This window comes from Zea mays, chromosome 6 (assembly GCF_902167145.1).
Source record: "Zea mays cultivar B73 chromosome 6, Zm-B73-REFERENCE-NAM-5.0, whole genome shotgun sequence".
Classification (NCBI taxonomy): Eukaryota; Viridiplantae; Streptophyta; class Magnoliopsida; order Poales; family Poaceae; genus Zea; species Zea mays.
Window position 1 is genome coordinate 178421729 of NC_050101.1, and position 2505 is coordinate 178424233.

At 40.6% G+C, this 2505-nt stretch overlaps 1 pseudogene across 1 annotated transcript; it reads right to left on the reverse strand.

Moving 5' to 3' along the window:
* Window positions 1-647: 647 nt before the first annotated feature.
* LOC103631649 (probable protein phosphatase 2C 58) lies at window positions 648-2171 on the reverse strand (annotated as a pseudogene). The gene is made up of 5 exons (XR_004549223.2): window positions 2031-2171; window positions 1744-1875; window positions 1586-1662; window positions 1432-1484; window positions 648-1344 (listed from the first exon to the last, which is right to left on the reverse strand). The product of XR_004549223.2 is annotated as a probable protein phosphatase 2C 58 (transcript).
* Window positions 2172-2505: the final 334 nt, after the last annotated feature.

Sequence of the window (2505 nt, forward strand, 5' to 3'; positions counted from 1 at the left end):
GGTATTAACTTTGTGAACGTTCGTTCTTTATACAGTCTAAATTTTGAATCTAGAACTTTATAAACTCAAAACAAATATTTGGGATACTTAACGAATTCAAATAAAAATCAACTACAAAGCTATATATCATATTGACAACTACGAAATTTCGTATAGACCGTCACTACAGGAATCAGGAAGATTCCCGTCGGCCACTTTAATTCCCGTCGGCCCGAGCGCGGGCCGACAGGAATTAAATAACTCCCGTCGGCTCAATTCCAGCCCACGGGCTTTATTTTAACTCCCGTCGGCCAGCCGCCAGCCGACGGGCTTTATTTTAATTCTCGTCGGCCCAGCCACCAGCCGACGGGCTTTAGTTTAACTCACGTTGGCCCAGCCGCCAGCCGACGGGAGTTAACTAATTCCCGTCGGCCCTGACGCCAGCCGACGGGAATTAATTCTTTACTAGTTAGGTGCCCGTGCGTTGCAACGGTATACAAATTATTCAGCAAAATGTTATTGAACAACAATTACATAAAAAAATACCACATATATTATCGATCTCAATATCTCATAAAATCTTTGGCAACAATCAATACATAACTAAATTGATACATATCAAATTATATTACAATACGACAATAATGTCATCTTAAAAAATGCAGAGTTCAAAAACGAGTTCCTTTTAGGTGCTACAAGTCCATAAAGAAATAAGAAATCATTGATGTAGTACTTGAAAGACACACGGCTTCACCAACTCTCTGTAGAATGTCCATCTACAACTTCACGCATCAGAAAAGAGAAGCAATAATTTTCTCTCCTTACTTCATATAAGCAATGACTCATGACTACTGCAAAAGTACATGTTGGAGAAATATTGACTCCTAAAAGTTGGCTTAGCTCAAGGGCCTTCTGTGCTCTGGAACACCTACCTAAAAAGTTGGCAAACCTTAATAACCTCAATAAGAACTTCAACAAATAATTAGATCGAGCACCATCCGATCGAGCACCAACTTCATGGGCACCTTTTTGCCATCCTTAATCGAAATGCTTTTTCAGAATGATCTGTGGACAACCTGATTCAGGTATCCAACAGAAAAGCCAACCCACCATCACTGCAAGTATCAATAAGGAAAGCAAACAGTAACATGCCCAGCCATACAAAAGGACTCAGTTCATTCAGTTTCTAGAAAGCATATGGCCAGGACAACATCAGCATGAGCAATTGCCAAAGAAAGCCCAAAGGTGATCCGAAGATGGTGCTTACAATTTTCAAAAGGGCAAATAGTGTTAAATTGCTTGGTACTTACTGTGTCTATATGCTCGCGGATGAAATCGACCAACTGCTGGCTTGACATGCAGTCCCTAATAACCCAGAGGATATTGTTGTTACTTCTGACAAAAGCAAAAATCATGTTGAAGCCAGAACCTTGTTAACAGGGACAAATTTACCATATGCCATCGCATGCCAAAACAATGAATTCGTCGACATCACATAGCTCGACCTGTACGAAAGAACAAAGTCAGAATAACAGTCAACAAGAAGGCAACACTAACTTGGTAAACTGCATAGCAGGGGTGCGAGACAGCTGCAGAATTTGCTCACAATGTTTATGTCGGGGTTCGCAGTCAGGATTTGCTTATCGGGGGGCAAGAACTTATTTTGTTTGAACTTCATGTCTCCTGAAAAGGCATTTTGCATATGCAAGCAAGACCATTAGGTAAGGTGTCAGGTATGAACGAGAAGAAGCGAGTGAAGAATACCGATAGCTCTTGACAAGTTTAGATTTCCATTTACATGCCCCATTAGAATGAAACTACCTGCACTCCGTATCCTCTCTCTCTCTCTCTCTCTGCCTCGAGCTCTGGTTTATGGTCTCTAGACAAATTATATGCCTATGTTTTGTGAAAGAAGTGAAAAAATGAGAGGATCACACATGAACTTTATTTCAAAAATATAGCACAACCTTTGTACCGTGTTGTTTTTAGTGCACCTGCTAGTCGGGCGGTAACCCCTCCTGTTTCCTAAAAAAGGAGTAACAACAACTAACCTGACCATTCCTTGAGATGACACAGCGGGAGTCACCAGCATTTGCCACAAAGAGTTGCTTATTTCTGATCAAAGCTACACAGGCTGTACTCCCACAATTTGGCCTAGTAAAATGAGAGTGTGGTCTTTGATAAAATAAATTTCTATAAGACTACCTGGGTGGCTGGGTGCTTGGAATGTCCATTTCCAACAAAAGAACTCGCAATAAAGAGAAGAGAAATGCCAAAAATTACTTTCTAGCATAACAAGGCACTCCAGTTCAGCAAATTGGAACCCACTCTTTAAGAGTTAGCATTGTTATGCAACACAACCATAAATTTTAGCAGTTACACGAATAAACTTCCTTCTTATGCAGAGATATCCTTTTCAAGAATCAAGAGCTGACATTGTTAGGCAGCACAGGAATCTGTTTTAAATGTTAGAAAACAATTCTTCGTATGCATGCCCTTCTTAGGTCCTAAACCATCAGTGTTGCA